Here is a 21,700-nt window from a genome sequence, read left to right as displayed (position 1 = left end):
TTTTGCCGTTGGTTCACCCTCCAATGGCCGCCGCTGCAGCCGGCGCACCGCGCTGATCCTGGCAGGAGCCAGGAGCCAGGTGCTTTTCCTGGTCTCCCATGGGGTGCAGGGCCCAAGCACCTGGGCCATCCTCCACTGCACTCCCTGGCCATAGCAGAGAGCTGGCCTGGAAGAGGGGCAACCGGGACAGAATCCGGCGCCCCAACCGGGACTCGAACCCGGTGTGCCGGCGCCGCAAGGTGGAGGATTAGCCTATTGAGCCACGGCGCCGGCTCAAATAAGTAAATCTTTAAAAATAAAGAGTAGTAAAGAAGAGAAAAAAAAATTATCCTTGTTATCAGTAATTTGTTTGACTAGGCAACCAAGCTACTTAAATGATGACTACAGACATTGTCCAGATTGGACATAAGTTATTATACATATACTTATTCATGCTATAATTTTGAAATTCCCCAGTGCTGTGGACATCTCATAGAATGCATTTATTCAAGTCACAGTCCGTTAATAACTAATGCTAAATACTAATGCTACAGAATAAAATTCTATGGAAAAAAGTGTGGAATTTATGACCCAGTCTTAGACAGATGGTCTGAATGATTATTCCCAAAAGGTTCGGCTTTCTGACAAGATCAATTGCTATAGCAAATACATGTGGTGTTTCACACCCAACTGAGCTCTACTGTGCAAAAATGAATATCGGAAAAGCATCCAATATTGAAAATATCCCATGCTTGACCCCATTAGAAGGGGATCTCAACATTCAATGATGTGGGTCCCTTCTCTGAATTCAGCAGGATAAAGAGAGCCTAATTAATGGCACAAGAGGTGTGAAAATATTGCTGTGCGATGGGAAGCACATGGAGTTTTCAACTGTGCAACCAAAGAATTGGCAGGATTTTCCCATGTCCACTGCCAGCAATTCTCTTCCTCTATTCCTCCAGATTTTGCCAGCTGGAAAGCTCAGGCTGTGCTTTCGGCTTTTCCCCAAGCGGTAAAACTGGCTCTGCTCTCAGACACCCATACAAATTCACACAAATGCATCTCTCTTGGGTTCCAAGAAATCAATAACCCAGTGTGTTGAAACTGCTTAAAAGCAACATATAGAATTAAAGCAAAGGGAATTTGTTATTAATTTATTTAAGCATCTTTCCCTTGTAGTTTTCCAACAGGAAAACAGATCTACTTACAAGCACCCTGGAAGAGTTTCATTGTAGGAAGAAGATGGTGGGGGTTTTATTGACTTTAACACTGATGAAAATTTTTTCAAAGTTTCCTTGTTTTTGATGCTTTTGACAGTTTTGAGAAGTGCTGGTCAGATATTTTGTACAAAGTACTTTAATTTGATTTTGCCAGAGACTTTTCTCATGATTGGACAACATTTGTGGGTTTGATGGAAGAAAATCTCAGTGGTAACCTGCATTCTCTTCATATCTGATCAAGGGCATATTCTATTATCTTGAGTCATCACTGTTGATGTTAATCTTGAACACCTAATTGACTAAGGCAGTGTTTGTCAGCTTTGTCCACTGCAAAGTTACTCCTCCAACCCTGTCTCATTTCTAGTCTATTCTTTGTAAGAAATTCACTTGGCACAGCGTAAACTTTAAAAAAGTGAGGAGTTGTACTCCTCTGTGCTGAAGATGGATTATGTACATACATTATCTGGAAACATTTTTCACATTTTTTTCTTCTCCTTTACATATTCAATTACCTATTTATATCAATGTGGACTCTCAAATATTTATTTTATACACACATATATAGGTACATGTATATAAGCATATATTTAATATTGTACATAAACATAAAACAGGCATATATGTATATGTTCACATACATGTATGTACAGTTCACATTCACTCTGCAGCAATTTATCAGAAAATACCATTTTAGTGTGTCTACTAGCTTATGGTTTCAGCCATTGTTTCAATAACTTCTGCCCAAAATAAATACATTCCAACTGTGTCTCTCTGGATCTACCTGTCTCTCTAGATTTTGGATTGGCCACATGCCCTGCAGCCTCAGATCACTGACTGATTAAAAAAAAAGTTGTTGATTTTCAGTTTGTCCATTTTTTTATTAATACAAGGAAAGGAGCAACAATTTCTCATTTTTTACCTGCTGATGTGGAAAATATAACCCTATTTTCCTGGCTGTTTAAGTTTTTATTTTTAATACTTTTTATTATTTATTTTTTTAGAAGGTTGAATGAGAGAGGAGAGAGGAAGAAGGAGATCTTCTCACTGCTATTTCACATCCCAAAGGCCTGCAACAGCAGAAGTTGTGCCAGGCCAAGGCCAGGAGCCTGGAACTCCGTTGGGGTCTCCCACAGTGCTGGGAGGGACACAAGCCTTGAGCCATCATCCGCTGCATCCTAGGAGCTTTAACAGGAAGTCTGATGGGAAGGCAGCACTGGCACTTGATCTCAGGAGCTTTGATAAGGGATGTGGGTGCCTGAGAGAAAGTTTAAAACACTGCAGCACACCCCCATCCCTAGCCTCTGCTTGAAGCACGCAGCTTTGGATGTGCTATGTGTGTGCTCACTTCATGAGATAGCCTATCCACGCCAACAGCTTCGCCTGTCTTACCTGCCTAAGTGATTCCTTTATCTTTATCTCCCTTCTTTCCTTATCCTGTGACCCAGCATCTGCTTATGTGCCACCTGTTAAAAGGATACACATGAACAGAATTCCACAGACATTTCTAACTCTAATGGCAAAAACTAGGCTCTTTCACATCTTAAAACTGTTCTTGGCTAACTTTATGACTTCTGTTGAACAAAATGTATGTATTCCTGTGACCTATATTCTGATCGTCAGCATCATTTTTTAGTGTGTGTCACAATATGGAGAAAAAATCCAATTTCCAAACTAATCCTGATAACTAATACCATCATCTCTGCATGAATTCTATAGGTACCAAGTAGTCTGTATGTCTGCTTCTAATTTCCTCTTTTATTCTGCTATTATCTCTAGCTTTCAACTCAAAATAAGCCCAAAATAGCCTTCTGGAACTAGCTATCACTACCTATTTATTCCAAGATTTTCCTCAGACAACTTGTATGGTAATAGAGATCCTTGAAGATTTAAAGTAGAAGAGTTTGGGTGGGCGTTATTTTGGAACTAAAACTCACATCTCATTGTTCAGAATGTCAATCTTTTTTATTTCCCTTCCCTCCACTGCCTTTCAAGGATCTTGTTCCCAAGGCACCTCATTCAGATAAAACAAATTGCTTGATTTACTAGACCTTCCATTCTCCCTATCTTTTAATTTGTGTTTTCCCTTTACCTGACATATATCAACTTCTCCCTTCATATGCACAAACTCTACACTTCTTTGCACCAAATGCAAAGCAGTCTCCCTACATAAAGGCTTGCTAAGAATTCACTGGAGAAATTGTTCTCCATCCTCCAGTGTGTTTATCTCTTATTTTATTGTGTATTATACTGTAACACATTTCCTTCACTAGTCTTTCTTGAACTTAGTGAAGCTCCTTGAGAGTAGGTTTTGTACAGATCATAGATTTGTATCATATGTGCATCTGCTTCATACATGTGTGGCATCTTCAGTGCTAGCTCAGTTGTTTGAACATTGCACATATGTGAAACAATTTTTAAGGATATATAAATCATAGAAGAAATTGCATATTCTAAATTGAAAGCTGAATTTCAAGTATATGTATTGCCAAAATTAAATATTTCTCTTGAAATAAAGAAGCATCAGTGGGAACAAAAACAAAATAAAACAAAATCCAGAGGGTTTGCAATTGTGAATTCAGTAACCAAATTCTTCAAACTGATTATATTCATAACACAATTTTTAAACTTTTTTAGACTTTTAAAATCATTTCATATGTGAACAGAGTAAGATGCCAACATCATGAAGAACTTATTGATGACTTCTTGACTTGAAACAGAATCAAGAATTTGGAAGTCTATATAAGAAAATCTGCATTTGTTAACAGTAGTGTTTCAGAGGAGGAAGAATATATGCCAATAACTTGAAAAGAAAATTTAAAAATGTTCAAAGAATCTTCCTAATTATGAATATTAAATGCTATTCTAGGGAATTCTTAGAGAATAGCAGAAAGCTTATAAAAAATCTTACATGACTAAGACAATGGTCTGTGATTTTTCTCCCTAACTTGTCTGGATAACTTTGACTCTAGAAGGAAATGTCAGAGAAGTGAGGAGTCAGTTTCGGGTTCCATTTGTTCAAGTGGGGCTAATGAAACATGAGAATACTCAGGTTATCAAATGCACACCTGTAGGTAATGACAACAGTATTGTCAATAAAATAACCCAGAGTTTTGATGTTAGTATATGTCTTAGAACTTTTTTATTGTGGTAATATAAAATGGACTCTTTAATATACTTATGGAAAATGGAAATGGTATCATCTGTAGAAAACATCCCTATGGCAATGATGTTCTTAACATATAATTTAGCCCTAAAAGTCTGTAATGGATAAATGAGTTTTATTTTTAAAAGTATATAAAATATTATGTATTTCTTAACAGTATCTGAAAATTCAGGCAAAAGTTCACAGAATAAATCCTTATAAAATTACAAGTGAGAGACCCTGAAAGCACATCAAAAACATCTGTAGAGGGAAGTTGTGGGTTTGATGGTATAAGTGGGTGCAAGAATAAACAAAGTTGGATATTCTTGTCCTCATGATTTAGGTGTAAAAGATGACTTCCAGTTCAATGCAGGGAGTATCAAAGCCTGCCAAGGCAGATGCAGATATATGAGGCATTGTGAAATTGCACTCATATATTTTTCCATGCCTGTGATTATTTGCTGATTTACTGTTGTCAAACTCCGGTGCTCATTCATTTAATCACAAGTCCCTTCACAACATAATTTAAGGTGATCACTCATGAGAATCTGGGTTGTGCCAGGAGTCTGAGGAACCACGGTGAGTTAGTGTTTTTGTGGATTCCTTGAGGAGCAATGAATTCCACTCCTCAAATGGGTCCAACATGAAAATGAGGCTGGTTGCAATGTACACTTTCAGATGTTCGAACACTGAGACACATTTTGTCAGAATGAGAAGGGTTTCTTCTCGAGACTGGGAATTAGAATCAGCAAGTTCATGAACTCCAAGGCTTCTGCAGGACTGTGGCAAGAGCATGAGCAGAAGCTATCCTTTTCCCTTTTGTCAAGTGACTCTCTGGCATCATTCATCTGCACCCTACTATGTTTCAAGAAGTATTTTAAATAAATTCTCATCTCCAGAGATGAGCTCCAACTACTTGTGAGTTTAAATGGATATGGCAGTTGTTACCAAAATATATCTGGCAGAAACTAGTGGTTTTTGTTTTTTTATTCTAAGATTTCTTAATCTCAATAGTTATGGTTAGGGAGTGGTGTTGGTTCTCAGATTTTGGATGGCATAGCATTTCAGTTATAGTTTTAAGAATCCATGCTGCCTATAGTACTGTATTATTGCTGATTCCAATGACTTTCATCCGAAAGTCCATCCCCTTATCATTGTCAAATTGTCCTTATGAATCATAGGCCCAACAATGCTCTATCCAATACCATTGGTATATTTTCATGGACTTCTTAAAAAATTCCTAGCCCATCACTTAAGAAGATCACATCAAATAGACAAACCATTGGGTATTTGGGAGACAATTAACCAAATTAAAGTGTTTCTGTGTGTAAATCTCCAATATGGTAATATATCTTGTGACTATCTAGCTAGAAAAGGATGAAATAGGCTTCCACCCACTGGTTCACATCTCCTATGCCCACAACAGCCAGCTTTGGGTCAGACCTAAGTCAGCATAGACTTTCATTCTGGTCTCCATGTGAGTGGCAGGGACCCAAGTATTTCTGTCATCACTACTGCCTCCCACAGCGCACAATAGCAGGAACCCAGAATTGAGATCAGAGCCAGAACTCCAATGCAGGCACTGTGTATGGCATGTGGGTGATTCAAGTGGCATCTACTTTGCATAAAATCCCTGCCCCACTCCGCCTATATTAAGCCAGGATTTATTATTCCAAGTTTAATGGGCCATTAACTCATTAAATGAGATAGGAATTCACTCTCTACATTGGGGAAGAATTTAGAGTCTAAACATGTGACATTTACATACATGAAAGTGAGGAAGCAGCTGAAATATTATCTGTGAGCCAGATTACATGTACATAGTCTCAGACTTCTTCATACATTCTGCCTCTGCTGTACGTACTGGTTCTGCTACATACTTAGAACAAAAAAACTTAAGTGTTTACCAACATTATGTTCACTGGGCAACATCATCCCTTTGATGTTTCTCAGTTTTCAGAATGAATTCATTGCAAGTTTTGCTACTGAGTAGCTGTTGAATAACACTAACATTTTTGTAGATTTTTTTTTATTTAATGTATATAAATTTACAAAGTACAACTTTTGCATTGTTGTGGCTTTTTCCACCATAACCTCCCTCCCACCCGCGACCATCCCATCTCCCACTGCCTCTCCCATCCCACTCTTCATCAAGATTCATTTTCAGTTATCTGTATATACAAAAGATCAACTTAGTGTATACTAAGTAAAGATTTCAACAGACTGCACCCACACAACCACACAAGATATAGAGTACTGTTTGACTAGTAGTTTTACCATTAATTCTTATAGTACAACACATTAAGGACAGAGATCCTACGTGGGGAGCAGGTGCACAGTGACTCCTGTTGTTGATTTAACAACTGACACTCTTATTTATGATGTCAGTAATCACTCAAATCTCTTGCCATGAGCTGTCATGGCTATGGAAGCCTCCTGAGTTCACCAACTCTGATCTTATTTAGTCAAGGCCATATCACAGTGGAGGTTCCTTCCTCCCTTCAGAGAAAGGTGCCTCCTTCTTTGATGGCCCATTCTTTCTGCTGGGATCTCATAGTAGGTAATTATTGAGAAAATAATTTAGAATACAGCTAATACATTTCACCATACCATGAAAATTAATATACAAGTATTAATAAATATAAATCATGGAGCAGGCATTGTGGAACTGCAGGTTAAGCCACCACTAGTGATGCCAGTACCCCATATCTGAGTGCCAGTTCAAGTCCAGCTGCTCTGCTTCCAATCTAGCTTTCTGCCAATATGCCTGAGAAGCCAGCAGATGATTGTCCAATTACTTGGACTTCTGCCAATCATGTGGGAGATCAGGATGAAATTCCTGACTCCTGATTTCAGCCTGGCCCAGATCCAGAGTGAAACAGAGGATGGAAGATCTCCATCTCTCTCTCTCTCTCTCTCTCTCTCTCTCTCTCTCTCTCTCTCCCTTTTAAACAAACAATATAGATCTTGAGGGGGAAATCAAAACCACCAATAATTTATCAATCTACTCATATTACTTACATAAAAATAACAATTTGCTTTTATTTTTTAAGGTGAGATTCAAAGAGACACAGAGTGAGAGACACACAGAGAAGGAGATAGAGTTCCCATCTTCTGGGTCACTGACCAAATGCCCTCAACAGCAAGCAGGACTGGGCTGAGCTGGGAGCTGAGTACTAAACCGCTGGAGTCATCACCTGCTGCCTCCGAGGGTCTGCATTAGCAGTGTGCTGGGATTGGGAGTAGAAGCGAGACTTGCAATCCAATATGAGACAAGCATTCGAACCGGTGTCTTAATGGCTGGACAAACTACCTACGCCAAGAATGTATGTTTTAAACAAAGCAGTACCTCTCTACTTCTCTTCTTCCTTTACCCCCATAGGCCATACTGTGTGTACACTTTAGCATATTTTTTCCCAATAATTTTATCTTGTGAGCTTTTCCTTGTATAGAACACATCACAGAGTATTGAGAAAGAGAAAAAGGTACTATGACTCCCGTGTGTTTTAAAGTGCAGTGTCCTTATTCCTCACATACCTCTGCCCCAATTAAAAAAAATTAATTACACATTAAATTTAGGAGATTTCTTCTGCTGTCCTTGTATGTACTAAAATTCTGTGAAAGGAAATGAATACCTTTTTATTGAGCACCTGTTTTCCTGCACAATTATTAAAATAACTGATACGCCAAAGATAATCTGCAGAAATTACAGGATAAGTTTTTGTTACATGCAAACTGAAGATTAACAGGCAACTTTCATCAGGTGAAGACAGCTTGGGTAAACAGTAATTAGAAGTACCTACACTTTTATAGTTCTAAGATTTCTAAAAATACATATGCTTCTCTAAATTTCTTGGTAACCATGTGTAAAAAGTAAGGGTAAGTTAAATAAGTTATATTATTTAATCCAATGCATAGAAATTCTATCTTTTAGCATGTAATCAATATCAAAAATTATTGATGTTGGAGGACACATATGAACTTATTTTTCTCTTACATAGAAAAAAATTATTAAATGGGCAAAAACAGTATGTTTTCCAGAAATAAAAGTCAAAGTTCTAGAAATGGAACATTTTTTGATGCTTCCACGATTTTTCCCTTTCTAATATCTAATTTTAATTGTCAGTGGACCAAATGATAGTAATATCTAAGCTCAGTTTCATAATATTTGATGAAAATAATTTTTCTCTAACACATGTACATAAAGGTGTATTTTTGTAATATTACTCTCTAAATATTTAAAAAATGTCATAGTTATTACAACATAGATCAATCTTATTTTTAAACATTTATTTATTTATTTATTTGAAAGGCAGAATTACAGAAAGGGAGACAAAGAAACAGAAAGAGATAGCAAGAAAAAGAGAGATGGAGAGAGAGAGAGAGATCCCCCAACCACTGGTCCATTAAACCAAATGGCTGCAATGACTGGGTCTCTGCCAGGCTGAAGCTAGGAGCCAGAAGACTCCTTCAGATCTCCCACATGGCTGCAGGGGGCTAAGGATGTGGGCCATCCTCTGCTGCTCTCCCAGGCGCACCATCAGGGAGCTGGATCAAAAGCGGAGCAGCCAGGACTCAACCTGACATCCATATGGGATGCTGGTGCTGCAGGCTGTGGCTTAACCCACTGTGCTACAGTGCTGGTCCTGATATTGTCTAATGTGGCTACTGTCATATATTATTAAAACCATACAACTCTGGAAGTAAAATGTCTTATTTCAAGTGCAATCATTATTGAATGCAAAAAGATAGGCTTAGAGCTTTAACAAAAACTACTTTGCTAAAAATAAATAAACAAACAGGGCTGGTGTGAAAACTGTTATGGAACTGGTCTTTGATCTACTATAGAGATATCTCATTATTGCTCAGGAGCAGTCTCAGTTCCCCTCTTCAAGCTGGAATTCCACAAAGAGGCAGCCCTCACTTCAGAAATAGACCTGCTACTGCACCTGAGCATTCAGAAATACAACACATGGTCTAAATATAGCGTCATGTGTTTAATAATTGCACAATAGCTCTCCAGAGAATGGTTAAAGACTTTCACTCAAACAAGTCACCTCACAAATTAATTTGCAACTTTTAAATGTTTATTAATGAAAATTGACTGGATACTGTAAATAAGCACAGAAACTGTCTCGAGTGCTTTCCTCACACACTGTGGCGTGTTAAAAATAAACTTTACAAATAAATAGACACAACTTCAAGAAAGAAGAGTGTTGAAACCTCATTTCCATACCGAAACTTCTCTTGAGACCAATTTTTCTTTCCAAAAGGAATTTGACACTTACTTTCAAAGGCGATGTTAAAATTACCTGGGTGGGGCCTGCACTGTGGCTTAGCAGGTGGGTGAAGCCACCGCCTGCAGTGCTGGCATCCCATATTGGCGCTGGTTCGGGTCCTGGCTGCTCCAGCTCTCAGCTATGGCCTGGGAAAGCAGTAGAAGATGGTCCAAGTCCTTGGGCCACTGCACCCGCCTGGGAGACCTGGGAGAAGCCCCTGGCTCCTGGCTTCAGATTGGCACAGCTTGTGCTGTTGTGACCACCTGGGGAGTGAACCAGCAGGTGGAAGACTTCTCTCTCTCTCTCTTTTTCTCTCTCCCTCTGCCTCTGCCTCTCTGTAACTCTGTAGCTCTGCTTTTCAAATAAATAAAATACATTTAAAAAAAATGCCCTGGGTATATTTCTCTGCATGTAAACCACAGACTGACATGGTATTTTGGCAACACAAATTTTCTGAATTACCAAGCCTTAGTATAAATCAACTTGAGGAGACATGTAGTACAATCAAATTTTTTTAGTGTTAACTACTGTAAAGTGTGAAAATAATCTGGGTAAGATGGAATTACTTTCTCATTCTTTTTGGGTGAAATGTGTATACATTGCTTCTTAGTTCAACATGTCTAAAGGAAGGCAAACTAAGGACAAACACAGAACACAACCAACTCACTTTTCAGAGAATGAAACAAAAGCATAAAAAATGTAGATGTTGTATAATAAAAGACATAAATATGTCAGTTGTTATATTCAATTTCTTTAGCTACTTTGTCAACTAGCAATCATAATTTATAAATGAGAAAAAGAGATTCTGGAAGTATTAGATAGCAGAATGTAGGTCAAGTTGGTGCATATAACCAGCATATAATAAATGACACTGGATAAAATTTAGCACTTTCATAATGATCTTTAAATCCTTCCTTTTCCTCAATTAAAAAAGTACATCATTTCCTTCTCTATTTTCTGTCTTTTTTTGGTAATTCTAACATAATAACCATAGACATACAGTGATAGTTGTGTTTATTTATCTATTTTGTCTGTTTTAAATATTTATTTATTATTTATTTGAAAGGCAGAGTTGTGGAAAGGGAGAGACAAAAAGAGAGAAATATCTGCCATCCCCTGGTTCAGTGCCAGGAGTCCTAAATTCCATTCAGATTTCCCACCTTGGTGCAGGAGTCCAAACACTCTGGTCGTCTTCATTGCTTTACCAGGCACATTATCTGGGAGCTGTATCAGAAGAGGTGCAGCATTGATTTGAACCAGCTCTTTCAATAAATGGTTAATGTGTGTATGTTATATCTGTTGATGAGAATATAGCAAAATATGTTACGTCCTTATTTCCTTACAATTACATTCTAATAGGTACTCAAGCGAGTGAAATAGTTTTTAAGTGATAATTCTTTTAAAGATTTATTTATTTATATAAAAGAATGACAGAGAGTGAGGGACAGATAAATGGACACACACATAAACACACACACACACACACAGAGGAGAGAGAGAGAGAGAGAGAGAGAGAGAGAGAGAGATCTTCAATCCACCACTCCTCAAATGGAAGCAACAGCCAGGTGTTGCCAGACCAAAGCCAGGAGCCAGGCACTCATTCTGGATCTCCCTTGTAGGTGGCCGGAACACAAGTACTTGAATCATCTTTCACTGCCCTCTCAGGCACATTAGCACGGAGCTGGTTCAGAAGCAGAGCATCAAGGACTGAATCCAGAACTCCAATAAAGGATACCAGCTTTGCCAGAGGCTACTTAACCCACTGCGCCACACTCTGTCTGGTCCCTCTGAAAACTATTGAGAATCCAAACATCAAATGAGAAGCCAATGAAAAGAGTGTTGTCAACAGGGTACCCAAATATTAACTAAGTGAGAAAAACCTTGGATATTTGATGATCAGATGATAGAGAATATTGGGCATTGTTTGGAATTTACACATTAAGTAAAAATCCAATAGAAGATGAGTAAATTATTTATTTTTTAAAAGTAAATGTTTTTCATAACTTCCTCCCATCTATTATATGTTGCTTGGCTTGTGACCGGGAAAGAGAGAGAAAGAGAAAGAGAGCGAGCAAAAAAGTGACTATTACAGTGGCCCATCATGGGGAAAGGAACAGCATAAATAATTTCAAAGTATTATTGGAACAAACCAAAGAGGAGTTTTATGTACAGTGGTCAAGAAAAGAAGGAATAAAAATAACTCCCATGTACTGTGACTTCAGCAATTAAGTAAAAGGCAATGACATTTAGTAGATAAAGACTGAGAGAGGAAGATGCTTGCAGAACAGAAATCAAAACCTGTTTTAGGCATATTGATTTCCAGATAACTATTTTGTGTTCAACTTCCTTCTGCATATCTAAATGTAAAATCGAGGAAATAAGGTGTTATCAGAGACACAGAACTTGGACATGATTCATGTTCACCAGGGAAGGACAGGTTTCTTGGCAATCAGTGTTACTTAATTATTGTTAACTGGGTGAGTAGAATTCAATATATGAATCCTGAGTGTTTAATGAATAGTGAACTATTTATGGTCAATAGAGGCTTTTAGTATAAATGAATTTTGATACTTTCCTGAGAACAGTGATGGAATGTGATAGAATCTGCCCTTTAAAGCAATGTTTCCCATAAAAGGTACCTATGGGCAGAGACTACGTCTCTCTTACATTCTCCTGACATACTAAGCTCTGGATCAGGACCTGACACACCACAGTTACTCAGCAGGTGTCCACAGAAAACACTATATGAAAGTAGGCCAAGCCTAGAGAGTGATGTTGGAACCATCAAGTTCCTATTTTTTCCTGAAGGAGAGTTTTGGCTCCAAGTGTACTGAAATTAAGTAACTGATGTATTTGTCATCCTCCTTTCCCCTCAGTATCAAAAATTATGCCAAAGACTCTGCAAAAGGAATCAATAACTGAATACTATTGATTGCCATATAATATCATCAAAGTTCTTCTCCTGGACTCAGAAGCCAGAAGTTTCTGGAACATTTCTGGGACTGGAATAACTGAATGGACTTGTGCTTCCTTCAGTGTCTGTCTCTTCAGAAGAATAACTCTCAGATATTGCTAATTGTTCCCAAGTATCCCCAGGATGTTTCTGTTCTTTTATTGTGATTAGTCTTCAAATAGCCAAGTTTATAATGTTTATTCTATCTTTGTAGTGGTTTCCTCAAAATAATGTACACCTAGCCCAATGGCAGTGTTGGATCTCAGAGAACACTGGAAGAGATTTTGTTATTTCAGTTTATGAGATTGTTTCGTATGTTTATAGTCATACTACCTTTTTCAACAGCAACCACAAAAAAGCATTCCTCACACTGATCAGTAACCACAATATTCACCTACATCATGCACTTGAGTATTTACTGTTTCCAAAGATTATGAAGATAGCTTCTGATCATCACAGAAGGGATTATTAGGTGGTATGACGTGAAGTCAAAGGGCAGTTGCATGGATCCCTACCACACTCAGTATTTATTTGTACAGAGAAGAGATTTGTACTGCATAGACATTTGGAGGTCTTCAGTATTAATGTTCTGTTTCCAGAGTTCTGAAGAACTTACCCTCAGCCATCAGGTGTGTTTGCCTGTAATTAATCATGAAGAGGAGGCTAGAACAAACATGCTTTGAGAGAAATGTTGGGATGAGTATGTACCAACCAGTGAGATAAAGGGCATGCTTTAATATATCTGTTGTGGAGTTGTATTATTTTAAATAAATTAACTTTTATTTTCATTAATTTGAGAGAGAGAGAAAATGAGAGAAAGAGGAGAGAGAGAGAGAGAGAGAGAGAGAGAGAGAGCGCTCTCATCTGCCATGTTACTCTTAAAGTATCTACAGTAGCAAAGGCCTGGCTGAGTGGAAGCTAGAAACCAGAAACTCAATCTGAGTCTCCTACATCAGCTGCAGAAACCCAGTCTCCTGATCCGTGACTGCTGCCTCTAAGGGTCTCTTTTATCAGAAAGCTAGAATCAGGATCCAGAGCCGGGGATCAAACCCAGGCTTATGAAGTGGGATGTGGATATCCTAACACTTAGCATCTCAACCACTAAGCCCAAGACCCACCTCAAGTTTTCTTTTTCAAGGGAATTTATTTTGCTATTCATTGATATTTTTCACTCAGGACCTATATTGAATTAGTAAATTCAAACACTAAGCAACAAGAATCCTAAGGACTGCACTATTTACTGCAGCTTCCTTGCTGTAACTCTCACTCTGAATATAAGAGAAAACCCAAATCATTCCTCCTTCCTTAAAAGAAAACAGCAACTTCTATTTCTATTATTATTATTATTAGCATTAGAGGCTTAGATAAAGTGTACATTAACATCACACCCAAATATACCAGCTGACAGTCTGTGACAATCTAATTGCATTTCTGCCATCCAGAGAAGCTATTTGTTGTCACTTATAATGATGCCATAAATTAATAATCAACTGGAAGGAGACAGATTTAAATGCAACCTCTTCACAATTTAAAGCAGGTCTTTGGTACTAAACACAATACCACAACAGCCAAGTGTTCCTAGAAAGTAAATGCTTTTCTCCTTCTCTCCTTGTACTACATAATATCATGAAGCTGGGATTGGAAGGCATCACTGGCTTCCCAGAGTCACCAGCAGTGTTGCTGATAGCTCACCCCTCTGTGTCTAACATGGAACAGGAATCCTGGGAGGAGTCATACATGGAGCAGCTTAAGAATTATTCTTTTGCATCTTTCATGGGATGCACTACAGAGTTGTGGTTAAGAATGGGGACATTTGAAGGCATGTCAGTTTGATTCCAGTAGGTTACTTTCTGGGCTGCATGACCTAATGGGAAAACCACTGTTCATGTGTGGTTGCTGAAATTTAAATTAAAGTCAAAAAAATTCAAAAGGAAGTTATACAATCGTGCTGGTCACATTTCCAGTGCTCAGATTCAGAATAGTTCCACCATCACAGAAAGTTCTGCTGCATAGTGCTGTCCCACAACGATCACTTTCATTCTCCTGGTTGGTATTCCAGTTCCATCTCCCCTCCTTGCCCACTTGTGTTCAAGTAGCAGCCTCCCTTACCATTCTGATTCCCTCTATTTTCTTCCTTATCAGGAGTCATTGAAAATATTTAAAAACTTAAATCAGAACTTAATACCTTCTTTCAAATTTCTCTTTATATTGGAGTAAAATCCACGCCAACAGTTGCACAGGATGGTTCTTTCTATCTCATAGCCTCCATGTTTCACCCTCATCCCTTCTTCCATCTTACTACTTTCAAACCACAATGACTTCCTTGTGCTCTTTGAATGCTCCAAAAAGAACTTCCCCTTAGTGATTTTGTCCAGACATTCCCATCACTAAAACTACTTTTTCCTTTATTCATGAAATGTCTTAACTCCTTCATTCAATCAAATCTCAAATTAAGTTTAATTTATCCTGAAAGACCTTGCATAGCCATTTGATTATGTTCTATCATCTTAACACTTTTTTTGTGTCCTGTGTATTACCTGTTAATTTTGATTGCTCATAATTCTTATCATATATTGTTCCTTTTATCCACTGTTATTTAATCTCCATGAAAACAAGATTTTGTACCTTTTGTTCTATGTTGATCCCTTAGCACCTAGTAAAATGTCTGACACAGATAGACACTGGATAAGTAATTTTAAATGACAGAACCGGACACATTATTTTATCTCCTGGAGCCACTGAAAATTTCGGATGAATTTGCTCATTTAATCTTCATAATTTCCTTATGAAGAATAAGGAAGAGTTTTATTTTCTAGATAAGGAAAATGCTTAGGCAACATATATCACCTTTTATAGGTTTAATAAATGGCAGTGTACGATTTCTCTGGGCTTTCTTGCCAAAGGAGCAATTGAAAATTTTGTAAAACATGAAATATGGCAATTTTTATGGACACAGAATTTGAATAAATGTGAGGAGTAAGCCTGTTAACATTTCCTTTCCATGAATTACCCAATTGTAACTTCTACCTTATCTGTCTCATACCTAAATTATATCTTCATGATTTCTGCTTTTGTATACTTGACTCATGTGTGACCCAGGTTTGATAGTTCAGGCCCAGCTATGTTGATTTTAGAATATTCACAAAATTACATTGAGTTTTGTGTTCAAATCAAATCTCAAGTAGATAACTCTGTAGATAAAACAACATGAGCTAGGAAATTGGACTAAATTTTCCAAAGAACTCTTTCCTTGTAAATGTCTAATCTTACATGATTACACTCAAGTACTCTTATCCCTAGATCTGAGTTAGGTAAGTAATTTCAACTATCTGTGCCATTGGACATATCATACATATTATCTATATACGTACTTATAGGTAAACCAAATCCATTACATAGGCTCCAAGATACACATAATTTTACTCTATACATGAGGCAGGCAGGAGGCTCCAGGAAGTCTTTCTAAAGATAACACATATTAAGGATACATCAATCAAATTTATAGAACGACTCATTCATCCAAGTTGTAAAATGCTCAGTTTTAATTTTATGCTGATTTTAAGAATGCACAGAATTGTTTTTGATTTAAATACTAAGGCATTCTCTCCTAAGGAGAGTGTATTTTAAAAGGGAATGATAAATTCCTTGGTTATCCAATTCTAACCAGAAGTAGGATGCAAGTGGCCTCATCTGGGGGAAGCTAAAGATGGATTAGTCTAACTAGTTTGGCACAAAAATAAATTGTGCCCATTCTTTCTTAGGGAAACATAGTTATATAAGATACTTAAGACCGGGATGGCATTGTGGCTTAGCAGATACATATGGGCCCCTGTTCATATCCTGGCTGCTCTATTTCCAATCTAGTTCATTGTTTATGACCTAGGAAAAGCAACCGAAGCTGGCCCAAGTACTTGGGCCCCTGACACCCATGTGGGATACCCAGATGAAGCTTCTGGCTTCTGGCTTTGCTGTGCCCATTTGGGGAGTAAACCAGCAGATGGAAGATCTCTCTAAACCAGCAGATGGAAGATCTCTCTCTCTCTTTCTGTCTCTGTCTTTCCCTCTCTGAGTGTAACTCTGACTCTCAAATAAATAAAAAAAAATCTTTAAAAAAGAAAAAAAAAAGATCCCCAAGACCATGGCTCACACTGTGAAATAAGTAAAACTCAGAGACAGAAGCTAAGAGCAATGCTGAAATCCATATACTGGAAAAGAAATTAAGAAACCAATGATTGAGTGTCTTTTTGAAAATGCATCAAAGCATCATAGGTGAACAGGATCATATCTAGAATAGACTCACAGTGCCAGTAAACTGATTTCCACTCAGGAGTTTACCTCAGATAACAGGAATGACTGCCAAAAGTCATATGAATATTAGGTGGTAGATCTTCAACCGGATTCATGGCTCTTGAAAATTAGTTTTGAGCTTTCTTAAATTTTATTTATCAAACATTTCAGCTGAAAATTAAAAGTTTATACAAGATAGACTTCAAATGCAGAAAAGCTTATTATTTTAAATAAAGTATAAAAAAGTAAAGAAATAATCACCTGGCTACTAAAACATGCCACCAAGAAAAATAAGAAAAGTAGAAAATGACCTTAACAACTAATTTCTCCAAGATAGCCTACATATCAATCTATATAGAAGAGTTCAGAGACTGAATTTCTTTGATTTCTTTTAATTTCTACAGCCTTTCTTCCTGGTGCTATACTGTCATCAAAAGGAAATAAGACACTTTTGTTTACGATGAATTTTTTTTTTTTACTTAAAAGATGTATTGTTTATCAAAAACTGTTTTTCAATCTGTCTTTACCTTTGTTTTTAAGGCTTATTCATTTATTTATCTGAAAATCAGAGTTACAGAGAAATAGAAGGGGAGAGAGATATAGGAAGAGGGAGAGTGAGAGAGGAAGAGAGGGAGAGAAGGAGAGAGGGAGAGAGAGAGAGAGAGAGAGAGAGGTCTTCCATGTGCTGGATTTGCTCGTTCACTCTCCCAATGGCCACCACAACCAGGACTGGACCAGGCCGAAGTCAGGAGTTTCATCTGGGTCTCATACATGGGTGGCAGGGGCCCAAACACTTGGGCTATCTTCAGCTGCTTTTTTTGTTTTCAGCCATTAACAGGGAGCTGGATCAGAAGTGGAGCAGCTGGGACATAAACCAGCTCCCATACACGTGCAGGTGTCTCAGGTGGTGGCTTTACCAACTACTCCACAATGCCAGCCCTGTCTTTGTCTTATGATTCTATATTTGGTCTAACTCAGCCTGACATCTCCCTACACCCATAATTCCACAATCAGCTAATCATTTCTTAATTATATGATAGACTTTTCCACTTTCCTATGCACACCAAGCCTTCAGCTTGGATTTTTCATTGCTACATTTATGGTTAAGTTGAGTCTTGAAGGTAGGTCAGGTTTCAACATTTAGAGAAGTAGAAGAGAAATATTTTCTGTTTCCAATGTTCAAATTAAAATAAACTTTCTTCTAGCATTCTGTAAAAAAAGATGACAGTTTTGTTCTAGTATTTCATTAACTTATTCAACATTTATTGAATGCCTACTATATACTGGGTTAATATGTTATTAAGCCTACAGTACCAATAAAAAAAACTATTTTACCCACAGGAGCTTATAAACTTCTTAAGGTCATGGAGCACATCTTACTCATTGTTTTTTTTTTTTTATTGCCCACAGCTTCTAGTGCCATTCCATAAGCATATTGTGAGCTCAATGTTTATTGAATAAACAACAGCATGATCCATCAGCTTCAAAGGGATTCTTGAGCCTGAAGGAACTGAAAGTCACCTCTTGAAAAACAAACTGAGCTGTTCAAATTCACTGCAAACTAAGGACAAAACACAAGCCTCATTTTCAGAAATATTGAATCTGTGTCACACATTTGGAAAAGTCTCAGACATCAGGAGAATGAAACACTGTATGACATTTCCCCTGGAGGTTTAAGCAAAGACAAATGATTTGAGTACCTGGCCAAGTGTGGGCATTCCCACAGTGTAGGTACAGCTGAGGTCTTTGAGAAGACCTTAATTAACATGGGTGTCTCCCCAGGAAGGAAAACAGGGAGGAGATAGTATGCATTAGGCAGTTCATGGGTTGATGGGCTGTCAAATGGCTTGATGGAATAAAAAGGAGAGGTTCTAAGATCACCTTCATCACAAAATAAATTGCCCATCCCTATGATAGGACTGGGCTATTTTCCATGAGACAAGGACTGGGCTATTTTCACTAGACAGTATGTCTCCTAATTTCTGAGTGGAAACAATACAAGAGCAAATATTGAATTATATGTAAGTATATATTTATAAACATACATGTAGATTTCTAGAACATATCCATAGATGTAGGTATTGATAATATTGGTATTGATCTATCCTCTGTATATAAGTCATTAACAAACATTGAAGTGCATCACAATCATTTGTGCAGTTTTTCAATTCGGAAATCATACGAGTAACTTATCTTAAAGTCCTGAAAATAAGAATTCTAAGGAAGTATGTCATATAATTACCATGATGTCCTTGGAAACCATTGCAGTGGGTATCCATTGGGGTAACTTTGGTTTTCTTCTTCCTTTTCTCTATTGGAATGATGTTTTCAACCAAGTCAACATCTAAAAAGAAATAATCTCGTTACCATTAAGTGTTTCAAACTTAAAAATTATGCTTCCTCTCAATAATTAGTGTTTGTTATAAAATTGTAGCTTATCTTCTTAATGTGACTTATATATAGTTACCCAATTTCTTGTGGGCCAAAAAGTCACACAAAAACTCACACACTCATACACAGACACAAATCTGTATATACATACATGTCATATCTTTGGGTATTCCATTAATTTTCTTTGAGATCTGTAATATAAAATTAAAACTGTTATTTATAAATATTTCTTTATCATATTAATCTTACTAAAATACACTTAGACATAATCTTTGCCTATCAATCTTAGTAAATTTCTTTTTAATTTTATTTAAAATTGGTCATTTTTTCTTCCAGTGGATGATACATGAGATTTCACAGATACCTTCCAGCTCTTTCTCAAAGGATGCTCCTCTCTCCTCCCATATTAAACATCTCCAGTGTACTATGAAAGGGTGAAGGATGACTTATCAACTACTATGTTGATCCATATGTAATTACAAGTATTTAGCTAATTCTTCTTTCAGAGGCAATACTTTTCCTGTAGTTCAACCTGACACACATAATTAGTGCATGAGTCTACTAAATGCAAATCTTTAAGTCATGTTAAGTACGTTATTGATCTAAAATGATCATTTTTTTGGTATGAGAGATTGTCACTACATGGCAACTTGCTGTTAAGTAAGATTAGAACAGTAATATAATGATCACAATGTATGGAGTTAGCAATGAAGGAGTTTACTCTCTCAGGTTGGAGATGCAGTCCTAGTCTTTGTAAGAAAGACTAGAAGTTTACTAGGGACAAAAAGAAGATTTAACACTCTAGCAAAAGTAATGTACATGTGCAAAAAAATTATGTTGTGAGATAGGGAGGTGAATTTAGGAAATTTGACTAAAAATAAGAAATAAATGACTAAAGGATTATTATTTGAATATTCGTCATTCTTTATAAACTTCAACTTGTAAATTATGATAACCTTGATGTCTCTTTTTAAATAATTTAAGATAAAATATTTATTTCTTGGGGCCCGTGCTGTGGCATAGCAAGTAAAGGCGCTTCCTGTAGTGCTGGCATCCCATATGGGCTCTGGTTCGAGTCCTGGCTGCTTCACTTCCCATCCAGCTCTCTGCTATGGCCTGAGAAAGCAGTAGACGATGGCCCAAGTCCTTGGGCCTCTGCACCTACATGGGAGAACTGGAAGAAACTCCTGGCTCTTGGCTTTGGCTTGGCTCAGCTCTGGTCATTGTGGCCATTTGTGGAGTGAACCAGTGGATGGAAGACCTCTCTCTCTCTCTCTTTCTGCCTCTGCCTCTCTGTAGCTCTGCCTTTCAAATAAATAAATCTTTTAAAAAGTATTTATTTCTTCATTGGTTCTTTGAGAATAGGTGGGCTCATTTACGCAATAGGATGAATCACTGCAAATTCAAAAGCCTGCATCAGAATATTTCAGAATCAAGAAACATTAAGATTTAAGGAACAGAACTATTATTAATGTGTCATCCACATTAATCTTAAACATTAATCTTAAACTTCACATGAAAATACTCTAAACCCAACAATTCTTTAAAAGGTATCATTTTATATTTTAAAACAAAGTGTAGAAAACTCTTTAAAAGTTGTCTTAGGTTGAAACTAACATTTATTTAGAATATCTCACATAGTAGCTGCAATGTACCATGGCAAGCAGCCTCTAAAACGGACCAATAATTTCCCTCCACAGGCTATCCACACTCTTATATAGCTCCTCCCCTTAAATGGGGACTGGGTTTAGTGACATCTCTAAGGATTAGTATATGATAATCGTGGTAAGATGTCATTTTTGAGATTGGGTCATATGAAGACCATTGTTTCTGTCAAGGGCATTCTATACAAGCCCTCACTCTCACTGTGTTTTTTGTTCTCTCTCTGAGAGAATACAGTTGCTCTGCTGGGAATATCTCAGTGGAGACATCCACATGATGAGGAAATGGGATCTCCTTGCAACAGTTATCAAAGAAAAGGTCTCTTGATGACAGTCATGTGATAGAGTTTAGAAGCAGAAACATTCGCCTGATCAAGTCTTCAGATGACTTCATCTCTCATCAATGGCTTAATTTGAATCTCCTGAAAGATCCTAAACCAGTACACAGCTAAGCCACTCCTGGAGGTGTGACCCTCAAAAGCTATGTGAAATCATAACTATTTATAGTACTAAGCTGCTAATGTTGGTATAATTGTTATGTAGCAATAGATCGCTAAGATACATGTATCTTTATTTTATCCATATAAATCTTTATTATAGTTGCCAAGATTCTCATTTTGTAGGGGAGTCTGAGTCTCACAAATGCACAATTATTATTGAGATATGAATTCTGAGTGGCCTGGCCCCTTCATCACTCATTCTATTATAGTTGAATGCCTTCTGGGAATTTAGGGCGCTCTAGAGCTAATTGATGTAATTCCTATGTTTATGCAACATTTACTTCCTTA

The 21,700-nt window shown here is 37.4% G+C and overlaps 1 long non-coding RNA gene across 3 annotated transcripts in view; it reads right to left on the bottom strand.

Annotated features, from left to right (window-relative positions):
• LOC103348476 (uncharacterized) overlaps positions 1–21,700 on the bottom strand; it is a 52,639-nt gene that overhangs the window by 26,292 nt on the left and 4,647 nt on the right. For 2 of the 3 annotated variants that reach the window (XR_007919927.2, XR_007919929.2), the window contains exons 3-4: positions 19,403–19,442; positions 19,103–19,204 (exon numbers count right to left, since the gene is read on the bottom strand). This is a non-coding gene — a long non-coding RNA (uncharacterized lncRNA). Of the gene's footprint in view, positions 1–15,871; positions 16,036–19,102; positions 19,205–19,402; positions 19,443–21,700 lie in introns of those variants that run through there. The other variant, XR_011384229.1, reaches the window with a different exon arrangement.

The sequence above is a fragment of the Oryctolagus cuniculus genome, chromosome 18 (assembly GCF_964237555.1).
Source record: "Oryctolagus cuniculus chromosome 18, mOryCun1.1, whole genome shotgun sequence".
In the NCBI taxonomy this organism is placed as follows: Eukaryota; Metazoa; Chordata; class Mammalia; order Lagomorpha; family Leporidae; genus Oryctolagus; species Oryctolagus cuniculus.
Note: the sequence above shows the minus strand (reverse complement) of the source record. Positions and strands in the feature narration are given on the sequence as shown.